Source organism: Macaca nemestrina, chromosome 16, assembly GCF_043159975.1.
Source record: "Macaca nemestrina isolate mMacNem1 chromosome 16, mMacNem.hap1, whole genome shotgun sequence".
In the NCBI taxonomy this organism is placed as follows: domain Eukaryota; kingdom Metazoa; phylum Chordata; class Mammalia; order Primates; family Cercopithecidae; genus Macaca; species Macaca nemestrina.
In genome coordinates, this window is record NC_092140.1 from 77969892 (window position 1) to 77990123 (window position 20232).

Sequence of the window (20232 nt, forward strand, 5' to 3'; positions counted from 1 at the left end):
AACAGCAGACTTTTCTAATTAACTGTTGGAATATAACCCATTTGCAACTTGGGGACTGCCTGTGCTTTGAATGTAGATTGTCTATTATAACCAGGGCTTTAACTCCACTGAATCTCAGAGGATTTCAAACTAGTTAGTACCTTTCTTTCCAAATTCAATACCTTATTTGGGAAAGGGGCATTTTTAAAAGTAACCTATCTGGTGTGAAGAAAAGGCCAATACAATAACTTTTTTCCAATAAGGGGCTAATTAATTATAAGGAAGAAAATATTTTGTTTGTAAGAAGAAACATTTTGTCTATAAGAATTTTAAAAATTTAAGTATTTATAAAATTATGTAATGGAAGACAGGATTTGTTTATACTCTTTTTGCATATAGTTTGTCTCTACAATGCAAAAGTAACAAAAAGTAAACATTTGAATCAATTATCCTTAGAATGTCTAGTACTCTTCTTAATAATGACGTTTGAGCAGGGCATGGTGGCTCACGCCTGTAATCCCAGCACTTTGGGAGGACGAGGCGGGTGGATCACCTGAGGTCAGGAGTTCAAGACCAGCCTGGCCAACGTGGTGAAACTCCGCCTCTACTAAAAATGCAAAAATTAGCCGAGTGTGGTGGCACACGTCTGTAATCCCAGCTACTCGGGAGGCTGAGGTGGGATAATTGCTTGAACCTGAAAGGCGGAGGTTGCAGTGAGCTGAGATTGCATCATTGCACTCCACCCTGGGCAACAGAGCAAGATTCTATCTCAAATAATAATAATAATAATAATAATAATGATGATGATGATGATATTTGGATATTTTAGGTAATATTCTAGAATAGAACTGTAAAAATTGTTTTAGTAATTTTCCATTGGACAATACATGAAAAGTTTCAGGCAAAGACCCGTAAGTGATGCCTGGTATTAAAAATGGTCTATTTTCAAGAGAATGAAATGCTTATTAATCAGGAAAAGGATATGAAACACTTTTTTGGATTTCCAGTTAATTTTATGCTTTCAAGTAACTTCTTGTTTCCTCTTTAACAAGAGAATAATTGAGGTAGCTTTAGCACAATAAGAAATATCTCTCTCTTCCATCAACTCATACTTTATTGAACATTTTAGTTAAGCTGATTCAATTCAGAGCTGATAGATTTGGGAGGTACTCTATACCTCATGGCCTCTACTGGCCAATAGCATCTCCTCAGTTATTTTGATTATCAAAATCACCCCCTTACATTTTTCAAATGCACCACAGGGGACAGCAGTGCCTCACTTGCAGACCACTCTATTAGATGGTCTTCTTGTTGGGGTTCTTAATGCGGGGACCACAGAGACCCATATGCTTTCAGAAGGCCTATGAACTTGGGAGGAAAAAACAAAACGTGCGCCTTCGTGTTCAATATGGCATACCTGTTACTTTGTCAAAGACTATTATTTAATACTCTTTTTTTTTTTTTTTCTGAGACAGAGTCTTGCTCTATCACAGACTGGAGTGCAGTGGTGCAATCTCAGCTCACTGCAACCTCCGCTTCCTGGGTTCAAGTGATTCTCCTACTTCAGCCTCCTGAGTAGCTGGGACTACAGGCGTGTGCCACCACGCCCAGCTAATTTTTGTATTCTTAGTAGAGATGGAATTTCACCATGTTGGCCAGGATGGCCTTGGTCTCTTGACCTCGTGATTCACCCACCTTGGCCTCCCAAAGAGCTGGGATTACAGGTGTGAGGTACCGTGCCCGGCCTTATTTAATACTCTTGTTCAAGTTAAGCAACAATAACCCTCACATTAATATTTCTTTGCCTATAATTTATATGTATTTGATTGCTATTTAGAGCATTAGTAAAGAAGCACATTTCTTTTTCTTTTTTAAAAATGTTAACAGTATTTCGATATAATTGTTTTATTTTGTTTTGCGTATTTTATTTTATGCATGTAAAAACATTATTTTTAGAAGTGGGGTCCATTGGCTTTGCTAGATAGCTAAAGGGGTCTATCATACTAAAAGAAGTCTAAAATTCTAGGACTAGGGCCTCAACATCTTGGTATCTTTCTGCCCAAGTTAGCTCCTTAGGATAGGATTAAATTAAGGGGTATGATTATGGATCAGAACCAGGACCTCAGTGAGGGAGTGTCCAAGAGAAGCATATGTGGGAAAAAAATCAACATAACTCAGAAATATAGTTGGACCGTATTTGTAGCAATATAGTTAGACTAGCATAAGACAGGAATGAAAGAAGGTATTGAGAGTGCTGCATACAGTCTCTTTGACCCATTTTCTCTTTTCACCAGGTTAAACCCTGGGTTCTCAAACTTTGGTGTGCATGCCAGTTCCGAAGAGTTTGTCGGGTATTATTGCTTCAACTGAATTGGAATCACTGGAGGTGGAGCATCATACTTGTAGTGTATATGATTCATAGACCAAACTCTGAGAAACCTGGGCTACATATGTACCTCTTGTACAATGTTTTAAAGGGACTAGTCAGCACCTGATGGCATTTTACTGCTCCATTGCTCTGAAAAGTCCTCTTATTTCATTTCCTTGGTACATTTTTTCTTATCTGTTAAGCCTAGAGCAAAGGTAGACTCCTCCACATTTATGCCTTCCCAAAGCCTTCCCAGTCTTTCCATAGTCCTTTATACATTTCTCAATGCAATAGAGATTTTTTTGTATGAAATTATAATTATTTGTTCAAATGTTGACGTCACTACACTGAGCTCTTCAAGGAAGGTGGCTATTTCTATTCATTGTAGTTTTCTTCCCACCTACATATTAGGTAGTTAACTCGAATTGAAAATGAAGAAATTCTCTTTTCACTGAGAATTCTCACAGATTTATTTTAAAATGAATCTCTTGTAGATTCGGACTTCTTAGTTAAATAAGAGTGTTACTCATTATAGCTTTTCTTCTCTTAGGTCAAGTTTCTTGGGAATATATATGTGTACATGCACCTACATATTATAAGAAATGCCCACATTAATTAATGTGGCAGAGATAGTTGCCTCCCATATGTGCATTTCCCTCTTCTTATATACGAGCCATAAAAACAAAACAAAACAAAATAAAAACCTATATATCCCAGTCTTCTTGCAAATAAGGGCAACCATGTTACCCAGCTCTGAGCTGTGAACAGAAATTATTGGCTAGGACTTCCAGGAAGATCTCTTCAAAGGAGTACTGATTTCTCTGGTTTGCACATTTTTATCCTTTTCCCTTTCACCTTCCCCTTCCTATCTGGAACATGGACACAATGCTGGGATGTGAAGTGGCCACACTGGGGCCACAAGGTGATGTGCACCATAGGATGGTTGAGTGAAAAGATTCAAGGAACCTGGGTCCTGACTGCATTGTGAAGCTGCTGACCAACCCTGGATTTTTTTACTTCTCTATTTCTTGTAACTAGATGAAAATGAAACACTGATTCATTTAAGTTACCCTTCCTTCCTTTCTTTTTTTTAATTAAAAAAAAAATGTTTAGCACTCAAACAGATTCTGACAGACCCTCCTTCCTTTCTTCCTTCCTCCCTCCTTTCTTTCCTTCCTTCTCTCCTTTTCCCCTCTTCCTCCTTCTTCTTCTCTTTATCCTTGTCCTCTTCTCCCTCTCATTCCCTCTGTCAGGTTTCTGCAGTATAGTGCAAACCTTGACTGATGGTTATTTTGCCATATCAATGTCTAGAGTATTAGTTAACCTATGTTATTACAGCAGAAAACAAACTAAAGAACTGCCTATTATTTGGTTGTTTATTTGACTAAAACAGACTATTCTATCTGGCTTCTCCATCCCTAAACTTACTTAAAACCTCGTCATACTTTAGCCATGTAACTTATCTGATAAAATAAAATAAATGGCTGTATTTTGACGGGGTTTTCTCTGAAATACTTGATGTCCAAATTTATTTCATTAAAATAAATTGTGTCTCATATCTGCAAATAGGAGATTGGTTAGATAAATTATTCTATATTACATAGTAATATATGAATATTTAAAAGGATGCGGTTTGTCTATGTTAATTGGCACCAAAAGAGCACCATGACATATCATTAAGTGAAAAACGATTATGAAATAGCATATAAATTAATGTCTCACTTATAAAAGTCATTGATATATGTGTATATGTATATATGATATATATAATATATGTATATTTATACACATATACAACTACCTAAACAATGTTTACTACAGCCTCCAGTAACTAACTGTGGTAGGATTTAAGATAACTTTTACTATATGTCATGTAATTTTATATATTGCTTGCATTTCCAAATGACTGTGAATGTATGATCTTTACAATATCAAAAATAAAAAAATACTTTTTTTAAAAAGTAGAGTAATAGAATGTTTTTACTAAACATAAAACATTTTTCCTAAGACTCTTATTTAATTAAGTAGCACTTTGAGAGGATAAAGCAAAGGACAAGATTTTAAGTCATCAGGAAGCACTTGAGCTCTTGGACTGCTCCCTGGGAGCTCTAAGTTGCCATGGTAAAGTCTTACTGGACCACGATGCTGTGAAGGCCACATATAGGTGCATATCGTACCTGCGTCTAGCCTTCCAACCACCCCTGCCAATGTACAAGTCAGTAATGGAAGCCATCTTGGACTCTTGAAACCAGCCTCTTGGCCAGCAGACTGCCACCAAATGATCTCTGTCAACTCTACATGGGACAGCTGAATGACCCACCTAAATCCTGACATATAACATCATGATACACAATAAAGTGATTGTTGTTAGGGTAAGACGACTAGAATTCTCATCATTCTCCTGTCTTGGTGTTGTGGTTCTACCTACCCAGGTACCCTCTTCTAAGGCTGGAGCTTTAGGGTAACTGTCTTGCTTGGTGTCTAGAGCCTGTCTGAAACTGAGGTATCCCTGGCAGAATTTCTCTCTCTTGTTCCATCTATTTTACAAGTGTCCATTTTAAAACCTTTCTACTGTCAAACACAGAAAGCCACAATATTATCAATATGTTTAAGAAGAAAGGGACACTGATTAAAAAATCAATGACAATGTAGTTCTAAATAAAATATGTACTGAAATATACAGTCATCACTGTGAAGATCAGCAGGGCTACTGCAATGCAATGTCTTTGGGTTTTAGGGAAATGGAACACCCTGAGGTTACATAACAACAGTGGATTGGGAGACACTTTGGGAAAATTCAATGAAATGTAAGGGATACAGCCCTCAAAGTGTTTATAATCCAGTCTGGGGGGGCAAATATAGTCAGAGAGCAAGATGAAGATAACCGACAAACCTTTTGTCTTTTTTTTTTTTTTAATTTTTTTTTTTTTTTTTGAGATGGAGGGACACTCTGTCCTCCAGGTTGGAGTGCAATGGCACTATCTCGACTTACTGCAATCTCTGCCTCCCGGGTTCAAGCAATTCTCCTGCCTCAGCCTCCCGAGTAGCTGGGATCACAGGCACACACCACCACATTCAGCTAATTTTTATATTTTTAGTAGAGATGAGGTTTCACCATGTTGGCCAGGCTGGTCTCCAACTCCTGACCTCAAGTGATCCTCCTGCCTCAGGCTCCCAAAGTGCTGAGATTACAGACGTGAGCCACTGCGCCCAGCCTGAAACTTCTCTCTTGTATGCATGTCGCATACACAATACAGGTACAAGTGCCACAGGATTTTAAAAAATGGAAGAGATTCATTGCAGGCTAGCATGACCTAGAAAGTTCCTGGAAAGGGTGATATCCATTTGATCCTTGCAGGTAAAGAGGGAGTCTTATAGGCATACAAGAGGGAAAAATGCCTTCCCTGTTTCAAAGGAGTTCATTGAACTAGAACATCTTTACCTATTACGCCCTTGAAGAATTTTTTTTTCCTACCTCATCATTTAAACACTTTCTCTTAGAGGAAAAACTTACATTATACAAAGTATTGTATATGAGGTATTGCAACTAGCTTCTCAAGAGAGTAGAAAGGCTCAAGTAGTATGAAAAACAAATCCTTAAATTAACTTTATCTAGAATCTGTTGTGAAATGTCACATTTAAAAATGAAACCAGAGAAATCTGAGATCCTAAAAGGTTTTTATTTTCTTAGTACTTATTTAAGTCTTTCATATATTGGTATTAGTTTCTTATAATGTTAGAAATTAGATGAATCCAACTCAGGGAATAGGAGCAGGATTCTCAGGCTTTTATTTTGTTTTATTTTATTGTACCTCTTCAGCTTGCAGCACAAGGCTGTTCACACATCACATTCTCAGCTCACAGTTGCTGAATGAAGAAATACATGAATAAAGAACAAGGAAGATTCAGAGGAAGAAAATAGCAAAATCTGGTTAGCACATTCCAGTAAATATTTAGGCTGCTAAAATTGAAACCAAATTACCTTGTTTATGAATAGATAACTTCAACTTTTTAAAAAGCAAGTTGCATAATTTAAATGTCTCTTGCTAGTTCTCATTTCTTGATAGATTCCCTGCATTTCTCTAGATATGCTAGAACTGCTTTTGGCTTTAAACTTCCAATATTTCACTGTGACTCAATTTACTCTTTAAAAACAAAGAACTGATTAAAGTTATAAGGTCAAACTCGTAGAAGTTATGAGGTCACCATCACAACCTTTAAAATTGATTCGTAATTCAGTAAATGTTTTCTTTTCTTTGTTTTCATTTTCGAGGGGTTTTTTTTGCAATGAACACATATTTGTTTTGTAATAAAGGGAAAGGAATATTAAATTTTATTAAAAAATATGGTAGATCTTAAAGGATATAAAAAGGCTCGGGGTTTTAACCAGTTACTCACTGTCCATAGCTCAAGGTGATTGTAGACCAATTATTTTCTCCCTATTTTCCACTGTCGCTGTACTGTAACATGTGACATTCAACAATTAATTGGATTCGAGTTAAGGGGCTCTCCTGCCCTGCTTGGAACAGATCCTAATAGGTAGTTACTGTATTTAAAACTCTTTGAAGAAGAAAGGTGTTATTTAAGTATTAAGCATTGTTATGAGCATCCTGCCTTTTAAAAGCTCAAAGGGAAAGACAAAAGGATCTGTCTTTATTAGTATTTCAAATTAAACTGGGAAGAATAAATTATTTTCATACCATCTAATCTTTTCTACATGCCCCCACCACCTCCACCATAGATTTGATTTCAGTCCAGTCTACAGTAGGTAAACCCAACCTCTAATTTTCCTTTTAGTGCTAATAAAAACGTTTATTACAGGTTTTTCCTGAATGTTTGTTTGTATGCACAATCTCAGAGGAATCAGTTTCTGCTAATGAGGTTTAACAATATTCTCATAAGCAGCTCTACTTGCCCCCCAAAATAAGTAATACAAGGACATGTGGCATTCAGTCTGTGTATTATAAAGCATTTTGCCAAGTCCTTTAACTCTGACATGGTAGTGTAGATTTGTCTGAGTATAATCGTCATTCCTGGAAGAGTCATCAAAGATACCTTTAGAGGTTAGTTACTGGGAAGTTTTTTATTCCTTTTCAGGGAATGAGCAACAGCCTTAATATTATTGCCAGTTAAATTAATTGAATGATCAGACCCTTTGCATGAAGTCGATTTTTACGTGTGATGCTTATGGGGATCCAGCCAGACCCCATAACTTTTCAACCTCCTGAGTTACAATTCCAAAGGCATTAAGTTGGCCAAAGAGCTCATGATTTGATATAATTGATATTTTGAGGAGTTCAAGTTAAATTTCAAAATGATGTTAAAGTCCCAAATAACAACTTTCAATAACTATCAAAAGTACAATGATTCAAAAAAGAGTATGCCTAAGCAGATTAGAGACTCAACTGAGATGACCATAAATTTTGACTGGATAATTAGAGGATATAATTTTTGGCTCAGTGGGATATGTTTTGAATTCAACACCAGTTATTTTTGGTAGAAGATAGAGTCCTAATATTTCAAATGAAACAGCACCATGTTAAACTACCTGTTCTAAAACGAAGACTTCTTTCTCTTCATGATATTCCCATTTAGAAGTATGATGTGATAAATTAAAATTTAGACTGTGTATCAAATTGGAAGTAGGAAATTCCATCTTTAATACTTGAGGAATTAAGTGCTTGCAAAACCATGGTTATTCAGAGGGCTATTTTGCCTCCATCTATGTAAATGTACAGATTTCAGAAAACCAAACTTCTTATTGCCTCATTACAAGAGTAGAATTTCAGTTCAAAATATTATTTCCTTCTGAATGCATGAGAGTTGACAAAGCAGGAATTTAAGTTAAAAGCCTGAACTTATTGTATGCTGGTATTCTTGCAGTTACAACATAGCAGCCTCAGATTAAATATTTACTATGTCCCTCAAAATGGATGATCCAGAACCTGATGACATCATCGGGGCTATGAGGAGAGTTCATTGCATGATGTTAATATCGGCTAGGAGCCCTATTAAGAGGTTTGGGACAATTGTCTTGAGTCATTGAACTTAGTTTATTAATCATGGAATATAAATGTAAGTTAAGTATAAAAGTGTGGGAAGCCTAGTCTTAAAAATAACTTTAGCTGGGCATGGTGGCTCACGCCTTTAATCTCAGCACTTTGGGAGGCCGAGGCAGGTGGATCATTTGAGGTCAGGAGTTCGAGACCAGCTTGGCCAACATGGTGAAACCCCGTCTCTACTAAAATTACAAAAATTAGCCGGGCATGGTGGTGCACACCTGTAATCCCAACTACTTGGGAGGCTGAGGCAGGAGAATCACTTGAACCCAGAAGGTGGAGGTTGCAGTGAGCTGAGATCGTGCCACTGCACTCCAGCCTGGGTGACAGAGTGAGACTCTGTCTCAAAAAAGAAACAAAAAAAAAAAAAAAAAAAAAAGGAAACAAAAAAAGAAACTTGAGAGTTCAACGTTCAACTTCATATTCACAGGTGTTCTCCTGATCTTGCACCTGTACTTTGGTCCACTTTCAGATTCTCTCTTCTCTTGGAATAACACCTCCACCATCCCCCAGGTGCTGGGTATATTGGCTGCTTTCAGCTCACTTTCTTACTGGAAATAACCTGCTGCCACAGACAACCGCCTTAATCACAGAACTACTCCCTCTAAGGCAGTTTATGGTCAATGACCGGCTGATATGGGAGTAAGAGGCCTCTTGAGGGGTCATCCCAGCCCCAGAGCTCCTTGTAGGATTGGATGAGTTCTCAATTGCAACAGCTTTGAGGGTCAGCTCCTCTGTTGCCAACTGCATTCTTCACATTTTTACAGGCCTATCTCTGAGAGCATTCTCCATGTGAATGCTTTGCAATCAACACCTCATCTCTTCCAATCAACACCTCATCTCTTCCCATTTTCAGGGAAGCCAATTTAAGACAGATGCTGTCATTGTGTACTGGCCTGTTGTATTGGCAGAACATGTGGATTCACAGATTGAACTTCTGGTCAAAAATATTACTACTACCACTCTGCCTAAAGGTTTTTCAATATTATCTTCACCAAACCATCTCCTTGAATTAGTCCTGAAAGCATATGATATGTAGGAAATTTATATCTTTAATTAATATATGAGTTTCCTAGCAGAAAACCAGATAGAAGTTATTCTGCTTTCTAGGTAAGATTGGATGAGCTATAGAAAATGGAGAGGAGAGAAAAAGGCTTTATGAGGCCTAATTGGGAGGAGAAGTTCATAGTGGGGTTCCCTGGTGCTTTATGTATGTGTGACTCAGGGAGGAACGGGAGAAGGGTCACATCAGGGCAGTGGGTACCTGGAGTCAGGGATGCTGAAAAGGAGGCTGTGGAAGGGAGCTAATTGACAATTTTTGCTTTAAGATGACTCTAAAATGAAACTACTTTAGACCATTACTATCCACACAGAGACATTTCTCTTCTGAACTCCTTTTCCCACTCATTTTGGTGCTCAATCTTATTTTGTCACGCGTCATTTAAGTATTTGATAGGATATAGGAGAATACCTTTTCTCATACTTCTTTTGAATGCCTTATAGTATTAACATAAAACTATGCAGGGAACAGGGGTTCAATAAGTACTAGTTGAATGAATGAATGAATAAATGAAAGAATGGATAAATGTAAGATGGAAGGAATACCAAGTTAGAAAAGAAAAAAGCATTAGTGGTCCAAAGGTCCTAAAATGTGGAATTAACACAATATTTTTTGGAAGAATCAATGCATAGATAAATTTTGATGTTGACTGAATCCAAATGATATTTTTGAGATGGCACTTATGATCCTAAATTGCAGGTGATCTAAACATCTTGTTATAAGAGATAATGGGCTTCATGTAATTTCGGTACATATCATAGCTCAGTAAGAGTGAAGAGATCTACTGGATAGTTACATGCATTATGTAAACTCTGAGCCATAAACGGCTCCTTTTTGTTCCGGGGAGCCAAGTCACAGAAGCCCCCACTCCTTCTGCTGAACATAGGGTTCTGCCCTGTCACTGAGAACAAAGATGCAGACTGCAGAACACTTTTGTGTCTAGAGGCCTAAATGGCTGTAAAATGACTCCATTTCCAGATGAAATAACCAGGCTCCTATTTCTCTTGGACAAAGTCTCAGTACATTCCTTTCTTCCCCTTAATGCCACTGACCAAAATACTCAGGTAAAACATTTCTAGGAATAGTTTGAAATGAAGATAATAACCATTCCCTTTTACCACACTCCATTTTTCCAGAAAAGATAATTTCTTTTTTAACTGATGCTTATTAAGAACACTCTGCAGTTAGTCCTTCCTCCAAATCAAATATCTAACTAAAAATACTAAAATCAGTCTGCATGTATACATAAAGTAAAACCTGTGAGTGTAATCCTTTGCATATGATTACCCAAAACCGATGAAAATGTGAGTGGGTGTAATATTGAACCAAATAATGATCTCTTTCTAAAAGGTTAAAGCATTTATGTTCCTAAGACCAAAATAAACAAAGCTCCCTCCTTGCTTTGGTCTTGCCATAACCCTTAAGGTGGTCTACTGTGACATTATTCATTTGAAATGTGACAAGCTATTCTTAAAATGACACATTTAAAGCCACATTCAATAAATGGAATGTATGCTGAAAGTTATTAATAATTTACAATAGAAAGAATTTAATTACTTAGAAACAGCAGTTAACCTGAAATGCATTTGTTGCAGTCTGTAGTGAGGAAAAACAGAAAGAGCTGGTGATGACAATTACTTACTATCAAAAGCAGATTCTAGAGAAAAAGGTTTTCCTCAAGAAAGAGTGAGTACTGGCTGGGCACGATGGCTTACTCCTGTAATCCCAGCACTTTGGGAGGCCAAGGAGGGCAGATCAAGAGATTAGGGGTTCAAGACCAGCCTGGCCAACATGTGAAACCCTGTCTCTACTAAAAATACAAAAATTAGCTGGGCATGGTGGTGCATTCCTGTAATCCCAGCTACTCAGGAGGCTGAGGCAGGAGAATTGCTTGAACCGGGACCCGGGAGGCGGAGGTTGCAGTGAGCCGAGATCGCACCACTGCACTCCAGCCTGGGCTACAGAGCAAGACTCCATCTGAAAAAAAAAAAAAAAAAAAAAAAGAGTGAGTCCTCTTTAGCCCATGAACAAATATGGCTAAATTATTGAATTACCTAAGTTTTCCCCCATCAAACGTTACTGAAATAATTTTGGCCAAGAAAAGCCTTGACAATGCTTCCATGAAATATATGTTTTTTAAGACAAAATGGTTTTCTGATGAACTCACAATATAATTCAGGTTACTAAATGGATTAATGTTTTGTTTGGAATTAGAAAATATAGCCAATTGTATTTTGGAGGACATTTTAAAGATAATTTTAGTTTCAAAGATTATCTGAAGACTTTTTTTTTTCTGTGAAGATAATTAGATACTATAACATGTAAGTAAAATAAATAAGTAAACAAGTAGAATAAAATAAAACAAAACAAAAATATCATTAGTATTGGAGAATAATTTTGTCTTAAAACATGGGAGAGGCCGGGCGCGGTGGCTCAAGCCTGTAATCCCAGCACTTTGGGAGGCCGAGATGGGCGGATCACGAGGTCAGGAGATCGAGACCATCCTGGCTAACACGGTGAAACCTCGTCTCTACTAAAAATACAAAAAACTAGCTGGGAGAGGTGGCGGGCGCCTGTAGTCCCAGCTACTCGGGAGGCTGAGGCAGGAGAATGGCGTAAACCCTGGAGGCGGAGCTTGCAGTGAGCTGAGATCCGGCCACTGCACTCCAGCCTGGGCGACAGAGTGAGACCCGTCTCAAAAAAAAAAAAAAAAAAAAAACATGGGAGATAGAAAGTAGATGTCATGCATCCAAATAATTGAAATAGAAATTGGACACTTTTGTCTGAACTGCAAGGGGACTTTGAATTTGACTGGTAGTATTAAAATGCATGTTAAATATGGGGATCATATTTAAATAATGATTCCAGTTAAATAACTGGAATTGTGTTCATGTTGCATTGTTCCTAACCAGCTTTTGTTCTCAAGCTTATGCAAAGTAAAGTCAACAAAAGGTTTACAATTTGTGCTATTCTTGACAGATTTCACCACAAGGTAAATAATATGACAATAATCAGTGAATGTCTAATTGTACCTGAATGCTTTTGCTCCTTGAATAAGATAATGAACTGAGAAGCCCAGGTCTGCAGTTTGAAAAGGGATGCTGATCTAAGATTTTGACAGAATGACTAACAAACTGATAGCTTTGAATTTTTGAGGGAATAGAGAATTTCCCCTTTGAAGGAGAGACCACATTTGCATCCTTAGATATGAGATTATACCTGTGAAGATAACTGGAGTAAATAGATAGGTCAGTATTGATGGTGCATTAATGAGAGCAGGCTTTGAATGGTTCTGAGTGACAGAAGTCTTCAGTATGTATGCCACTTAAAGTTTTTAATCAAATAAGCAATTCAGATGGTTCTATCCTAGAATTTAACTCTTATTATTTGCCAAAAATTACCAACTATTGCTTATGTGATTGTTCAGAGTTTAATTATGTCTTCTTAATGATAAGTAAAATAAGTTGCTTTCCTTGTTCATGATCTATAAAACGCTTTACACTACTTATTAGTTGTTACCTGAAAATAGTTTCCTTCTTCGAGTGACTTTCTACATTTTCTATCTTTTAATCTAATTTCTCTGCCCAGCTGCTGTAATCTACAGCATTGTGGGGATAGATGGAATAATTTCTCGAGTGGGGTCTGGATTGAAAATTAGGGAGAAACAAGGATGCCACATCAGCTTCTGGGACAGATTATTAAACACAACTGCGGGACATCTATGGTTATTCCCTTTCATGGTCATTGTTATTCACAAGGTTAGTTTGTGAAGAACCTTTCTTTTCGAAGATATATTCTGAATTACAATATCTCCAAATCTGTGTTATTATTTCTGATGGTCAGAACTAGGACCATGAACAGTGACCTGCTACATCTTATTATCACCTTTGCAGATGATAATAAGATTTAAACCTTATTCACTTTTTTTTTTTTGAGATGGGGTCTCGCTCTATTGCCCAGGCTGGAGTGCAGTGGTGCGATCTCAGCTCACTGCAAGCTCCGCCTCCTGGGTTCACACCATTCTCCTGCCTCATCCTCCAGAGTAGCTGGAACCACAGGCACCTGCCACCTTGCCCGGCTAATTTTTTGTATTTTTAGTAGAGACGGGGTTTCACCGTGTTAGCCAGGGTGATCTCGAACTCCTGACCTCGTGATCCACCCTGCTCGGCCTCCCAAAGTGCTGGGATTACAGGCATGAGCCACCATACCCGGCCAACCTTATTCACTTGTTAAACATGAGCACTGTGTATATGCCTATTCTATACAATAAGCTGGGAACATAAAGATGGTAAGGTGTGTCATGAATTGTCTCTTTCAGTTCTCATTTTACATGCCATGTTGCTAACCCGACTTCCAGCAGGGCTTATAAAATGAAGTAATAGGTCTGCAAGGCTGATATTTGGGGATGAAGAGGGAAACCTCTCTCTCTCTTAAGGCAAGCACAAGGAAACCTCAAAAACAACACCATTGAACTCATAAACTTACAAATTACTGATGGAATTGGAAAGCTCTTCATCTCAAGATGATAATTGTAAGGTATTGTAAGACAACCAGTAAAAGATTCAATTATATGTCCTGTACTCTATTTACTCAGAAAACCATATACATGTAAAATACCAAGACATTGTCTTCTCTCAAACCTGACCTTTCTCCCATAATTCTAACTTAGATAACAACAGCATGTGTAGTACCCAAGTCACCACCCCGAGTCTTCAAGTCTTGTCGAGTCCACCACCCAAACATCTTTTGTAATCTGTTGGCTCCTTTCTACCCTCACTGCCATTGCAGTGGTTCGGGTCTTCACCACCTCTTTTCTGGACTACTGCACAGCCCCAGGATTTTCTAACTGGCTCCATTTTTCTCCAATGCCTCCACCTTTGGCCCACTCCCCAAGCAGAGTTGTCTTTTCAAAGCACAAATGTGACCATGTCCCTTCCCTGTTTTAGATTCTTCCTTGATTCCTCATTGATGATAGAATGTAGCCTTTCACAAGTGCATCTCATTCTGTCTTTCCATTTTTATTTCCCATCTGTACTCGATGTACCCAGGTCACATAACATCCTCTTTGTGCTTCTCTGCCCTTAGATGTATGACTCTATCTGTGTGGAATGCCTTTCACCTTGTTTCGCTTAAAGATGTTGCTCAGATTTTACATTATCTAATTATTTGGCTGTTTTCTCCAGGCAGAGCACGTTGCACTCTTCTCTGTACTACCAAGGTACTTTGTATGTGTTTCTAATTTAATTAATCATTTTATCTTTTAATTATTTGGTTACATTTTGTTTTTCTCTTCTACATACTAAACTAATGGAAGGTAGGGGCTATCTTATTTATCATTATATCTCCAGGCTTAGCACACTGACTGATCCAGAATTGTCACTCAATAGATGTTTGCTGAATGAAGAAATTAGAGTTGATATGTTCCTGAAATTTATTTATTAGGTTTGTATGAGATATGGTATCATCAGAAATGTGCTGATTATGCACAATATTGACCGCAACAACAAAACCAGAATTTTCTTAGTGCTTTGTACTCCGCAGAGGAAAACCATGGGTATACATCTAATTTGCTTGAATTCTGGAGATGAAGTAGTATAATTCCCCAAAATGCTGGATGAGAAAATTGTACATGGCTCAGGAGAACAATGTATTCTTTGACATGAGCCTTGAAAGCTTTCAAAACAAAAATATAAATTCTCCTCGCCTCTGGGCTGTTCTCCCTAGTCTCTTTCCTACAAAAGATTACATTTTTTTCTTCTGTACACATATTTTTAGAGCAGTCTGTTGTTAAGAAGCATGCTGCAACCTCTACTTAACCTATTTAGATCTCAGTGTTCTTATCTGTATAATGAGGCTAATGGTACTAAGCTGTTCTCCCAGGGATGTTTGATTAAATATGTTTCTTGACATTGCACAGGCACTGCATACATCAGCAAGTATTTTGAAAATAAAATGTTCTATATGCACAGAAAATTGTTTCATTTGGCATTGTTTTAAAAGCAAGCACATTTCCAAGAGGGAACATTTGCACCATCAGCAAACATTTCAAAATGGATCTAAGGTAAAAATTGTTATGACTGCAGTGAATGTTTTATTTGGGATTGATAAGATAGGCAAGTATTTCAAAACAGCTCCACCCATAATTTTTGATGGGAAAAACAAGGCTTGGTGGAACGTAAGCTAATTTTTTCCATGCTCAGAATGCTAGGTATTATAGGAGATTTTCTAATATTTTTCATTCCCAGACAGTCCTCTGTTGTACTGTATATTCTTAGAATGCCTTCTTTGCCACTTCAAGTAGAAAGAGAGCCCAAAATTCCTGATGTAATGCTTTGCCCCGGTTTACTTTCCCGTCACTTCTTTTTTTTTTTTTTTTTTTGGAGATGGAGCCTTGCTCTGTCGCCCAGGCTGGAGTGCAGTGGCACAATCTTGACTCACTGCAAACTCCGCCCCCCAGGTTCAAGCGATTCTACTGCCTCAGCCTCCTGAGTAGCTGGGATTACAGGCACGCACCACCATGACAGGATTTCACTGTGCTGCCCAGGTTGGTCTCGAACTCCTGAGCTCAGACAATCTGCCTGCCTTGGCCTCCCAAAGTGCTGGGATTACAGGCGTGAGCCACTGTGCCCGGCCTCTTTCCTTCAGTTCATACACCGACAAGTACTGCATTGATCTTCCTCATATGCACAGCTACACTGGCTTGGGTGGACAGGATCTCTTTTTCCACAACCTGAATTTTTCTCTCCATCTGATCTTAGGATTACTTCCACCACTTTTTATGACAACTACAAGTTTGTTTCTCAGCAATAGGTGGACTCAGACAGGCAGAGGGGAGGAGGCAGTAGAGAGAGGGGGAAATGAATGGAAACCAAGAGAAAAATTTAAACAAAATATATCCTGGAATGCTTCTGAGATGCTGAAAATGGTAGAATAAATTTATATATTTTTTATTTTTTTGAGGCAGAGTTTCACTCTTGTTACCCAGGCTGGAGTGCAATGGCATGATCTCGGCTCACCGCAACCTCTGCCTCCCGGGTTCAAGTGATTCTCCTGCCTCAGCCTCCCGAATAGCTGGGATTATGGGCATATGCCACCACGCCTGGCTAATTTTGTATTTTTAGTAGAGATGGGGTTTCTCCATGTTGGTCAGGCTGGTCTCCAACTCCCAAGCTCTGGGTGATCTGCTGGCCTCAGCCTCCCAAAGGGCTGGGATTACAGGCAAAATTTAGACTGTTTTTGTTTTGAGATGGAGTCTTGCTCTGTCGCCCAGGCTGGAGTGTAGTGGCGCCATCTCGGTTTATTACAACCTCTGCCTCCTGGGTTCAAGCAATTCTCCTGCCTCAGCCTCCCGAGTAGCTGGGATTACAGGTGCGTGCCCCCACGCCCAGCTAATATTTTGTATTTTTAGTAGAGACAGGGTTTCACTGTGTTAACCAGGATGGACTCGATCTCCTGACTTCGTGATCCACTTGTCGACCTCCCAAAGTGCTGGGATTAAAGGTGTGAGCCACCGAGCCCGGCTGAAATTTAGACTTTTTTAAATGAAATTATTGGATAATGTTTTATCTCACATCTTCCTTCTTATTATCTTTTCTACACCTGGATTTAGTTGTTGGTGGGTGAATAAATGAATGCTTCCTTCAGTAAAGTCAATGTTAAAAATAACTGCAGTCTAGCCTGGGCAAATAGCACATGTCTGACTCCAGAACTAGAGTTTAGGTTCCTTATGGGATTCCATACCAGCTCTGTAATACCAATTCTGAACTTTTAACAGAATAACATGTTTTGTGTTTTGGTCACTGTTAATTTGACTTTTCTAATTTTACAGTGGAACTGAATCCTAACTGATACAGAGAATTTATTTCTTCTCTATATTTATGTCTGGGCTGGGTGTGGTGGCTCACTCTTGCAATCCCAGCACTTTGGTAGGCTGAGGTGGGAGGATTGCTTGAGGCCAGGAGTTTGAGGCCGTGGTGCACTGTGATTGTGCCACCGCACTCCTGTCTGGGCAGCAGAGCGGGGCATCTTCTCTAAAATACATATATATGTGATATATAATATACATCTCATATATATATATATATTTTTGTCTGAAGGATCCCAATAAGAGGTGGTGATTTCTCAAGAACATGGTGTTCTATTATTTACTTGCTTTTATTTTTCCCTATCAAATGAGTGAGAACGAGTTTGGATTTTGATAATCAACTCTTAAACAAGATAAACTTCTTTAGCATTGTACAGTAGGAACTTGCTCTCTGAAAGATATTTATGTGGTTGGCCTCTTTCCATAGGTTTCTTCTGGACCAGGTGTAATTTGGTATCTGGAACACTTTGGTTGGATTCTCCAGAGAATGCCTTGCTCTGGGCAGGTGAGTGTCAGCCTCATCATGTCATAGTTTTAGAGAATTTTGTGGGCTAGGGGGCAAGTTCCCAGCCAGCACTTCGAGTACTAGGTTCAGATCCTACAGAGACAAAGGGCCTGGGCTGTGTGTGTGTGTTGTCAGGTCTTAAGCCAAGATAGGCAGAACTGGGCTGTCACTACAGCTCACATGCCAGAGGGAGAACTAAGACATAAACCAGTTATTGGAACAGGGCTGAGGCAGAGGTTAAGGAAGAGAAGCAGATCAGAGGGCATCAGAATGCCAGGGCTAAATGACTCCAGTCTGCAGCAAGACGAACTCCAAGGCCCTAATGCATGCATACTGTCTACATGGGGTTCCTAATGCACGTATACTGTCTACCTTGGACAGAAACCTGACAGGGATGAAGCTACTGGCAAAAGATCATCACTTTCTGAAGCAAAAATGGGTAGAAGAAAGTCTTTTTTACCTCAATTTTTTCATCTGTAAAACTTAGACTAATAATAACTAGCTTATAGGTATTCCATCATAGATTAAAGTTTAAAAATTTATGTGCAAGGAATTTGCAAACTGTGGTGAGTTATACAAATGTAAATTATTGTGACTCTGGGGAGAAGGATGGCAGCAATTTAACTGTGCAGTGCAAATCTCCATAACATTTAAGATGAGATGAATATAATTTTTTTTTTTTTTTTTGAGACGGAGTCTCGCTCTGTCGCCCAGGCTGGAGTGCAGTGGCCGGATCTCAGCTCACTGCAAGCTCCGCCTCCTGGGTTTACACCATTCTCCTGCCTCAGCCTCCCGAGTAGCTGGGACTACAGGCATCCACCACCTCGCCCGGCTGGTTTTTTGTATTTTTTAGTGGAGACGGGGTTTCACTGTGTTAGCCAGGATGGTCTCGATCTCCTGACCTCGTGATCCGCCCCTCTCGGCCTCCCAAAGTGCTGGGATTACAGGCTTGAGCCACTGCGCCCGGCCCGAGATGAATATAATTTATTCACTTGAAATGAAAGGGGGTAGATTTATGGAATCAAGATATAATTAGTAGATTTGTGATCTGGTCAGGAAACTTGTGTCAGAGAGATCCCGTGTTCTTATTTGAGAAACATGCATCTTTCTAAAGAGATCATGTTGTCATAGCTTTGTTTACTTTTTCATCATTTCATGGGTAATATGGCTTATCTGAGGGAAGCCACAATTCATAATAGCACAGTTTATGATCCACTAGAATCAAGAGTGACCAAAGTGGGAATTATTGAATATTGTGTGTAGATCAAGACAACCATTAGTGATCAAATACAAGGGTCAAGGTTGCTTGCTTTTTGCCATAAAAGCAGCATTGGGACATATAGGTTTACACTTGTGTTTGTTGTAATAAACTGCATTTTATAGGCAACAGGTGTAGCTGACACATCCTAGAGTGGGTGAGGCTGTGCTCTCAGGCTGGCTCTAAAGGGATTTGGAAAGATTTATGAGATTGAGTGACAGCCAAGGTGATTCTTGAAATTGACTTTTTAAGACGTCATTTTGGTAAATGACAGGTTGTAGTTACTAAAAAAAATTTCTCATAACAGTGAGGAGCTTGTCTTTAACTGACAGTGAGGCTGTTTAGGTGGGGCGGGGGGGGGGGAGGAAGTGCATTATTTAACTAGTGATTGCTAAATTTTGGACATTCAGTGAATCTAATTGGCTCTGAACATGTGGCCTGACTTCCTCAGCCATTCAGAATCACTTCTTCCCCTAGCCAAAGGCCACAGGTTTCTTCAAACAGGGTTGCAATCTATTCACACTGTTCAAAACAGAATTTGTTCTTAATTAATGTCTTTTCTAACTATAACAATTACTTTGAAGAAAAAGAAATCAGCTATGCTTCAAAGGAAAAGAGAAAGGTGGGGGAAAAAAAGAAAGAGAATTTATTCCATGCTTTTGGCAAGTGAGCTTCTTTTTCTCTGACCTTCCCTTTACCAGTCATTCTACCCAGGGGCCCCTCTCCCCTGGCCGCTCCTCTCCCCTAGGTAAATCATTTAATCTCTGCCCTCCTCTCATGTTTCAGACCAGTCGGCTGCTCTCACCAAGGCTGTCAACATTCAAATTGAGCATTTTCAGGGGAAATAAGGAGTATTTTTTCTTTGATTTTTGTTTGCTATTAAGTACAATACTGTAATAACTTTAAATAAAAAATTAGGAGGAAAATGACCTATAATTCTCCTTAAAATAATTGTTTCTTTTATTTCATTGTTATTCATTCATTTATTTATTTGACAAATATTAATATATATTGAGAGTCTCCTATGGAACAGGCTGTATTCTAAACACTGGGGATATATCAGGGAACAAACAACCCTGATCTCATGGAGTTTTCCTTTGAGTGTGCGGAGAGAGAAAATAAAGAAATAAGTAAATCAA

At 38.7% G+C, this 20232-nt stretch overlaps 1 long non-coding RNA gene across 1 annotated transcript in view; it reads left to right on the forward strand.

Annotated features, from left to right (window-relative positions):
* Positions 1–20015, forward strand: part of LOC105490715 (uncharacterized) — a 32005-nt gene extending 11990 nt beyond the window's left edge. Inside the window, exons 2-4 of the long non-coding RNA XR_011615041.1 lie at positions 6168–6278; positions 17758–17835; positions 19880–20015. This is a non-coding gene — a long non-coding RNA (uncharacterized lncRNA). The remainder of the gene's footprint in view (positions 1–6167; positions 6279–17757; positions 17836–19879) is intronic.
* Positions 20016–20232: the final 217 nt, after the last annotated feature.